A 1,161-nucleotide genomic window follows, 5' to 3' on the forward strand; every position below is an offset into this window, starting at 1 on the left:
CCATGAGAAGAGCATGCCCAGGCCAGCCCTGGGCCCATGGGAATCAACCTGTTGGTGCCCACAGAAGGAGGAGAGACACTAGAAGTAGAACTTGGCCAGGGTCAACTGCCCACAGATGGAGAATAAATAATTACTGGCTTAGTCACTGGGTATTGAGCTGGTTTGTTATGCAGCACTGTTGGGGGTATAGTTCACTGATAGGCTCCTTAAGGTTCTTTAGTTCTCCATTACCAAACTTGGCTTATTACTGATGGTTTAGAGGCTAAGCTGGCCTATTATCTGATCATAATAAATAATAAAAATTAAATAATAGAATACAGTGATAAATAATACACTTATTAATAAGCAAAAATCTTTTAAAAAATTAGGGCAGAAATAAATGCAAAAGAAACAAAAGAGGTCATAGCAAAAATCAACAAAGCTAAAAGCTGGTTCTTTGAGAAGATAAATAAAATTGACAACCCATTAGCCAGACTCATCAAGAAACAAAGGGAAAAGAATCAAATCAACAAAATTGAAATGAAAATGGAGAAATCACAACAGACAACACTGAAATACAAAGGATCATAAGAGACTACTATCAGCAGCTCTATGCCAATAAAATGGACAACTTGGAAGAAATGGACAAATTCTTAGAAAAGTATAACTTTCCAAAACTGAACCAGGAAGAAATAGGAAATCTTAACAGACCCATCACAAGCATGGAAATTGAAACTGTAATCAGAAATCTTCCAAAAAACAAAAGCCCAGGACCAGACAGCTTCACAGCTGAATTCCACCAAAAATTTAGAGAAGAGCTAACACCTATCTTACTCAAACTCTTCCAGATAACTGCAGAGGAAGGTAAACTTCCAAACTCATTCTATGAGGCCACCATCACCCTAATACCAAAACCAGACAAAGATGCCACAAAAAAAAGAAAACTACAGGCTAATATCACTGATGAACATAGATGCAAAAATCTTTAACAAAATTCTAGCAAACAGAATCCAACAACATATTAAAAACAGCATACATCATGACCAAGTGGGCTTTATCACAGCAATGCAAGGATTCTTTAATATCCACAAATCAATGTAATACACCACATTAACAAATTGAATGATAAAAACCATATGATTATCTCAATAGATACAGAGAAAGCCTTTGACAAAATTTAAC

This window comes from Cervus elaphus, chromosome 16 (genome assembly GCF_910594005.1).
Source record: "Cervus elaphus chromosome 16, mCerEla1.1, whole genome shotgun sequence".
Taxonomy (NCBI): domain Eukaryota; kingdom Metazoa; phylum Chordata; class Mammalia; order Artiodactyla; family Cervidae; genus Cervus; species Cervus elaphus.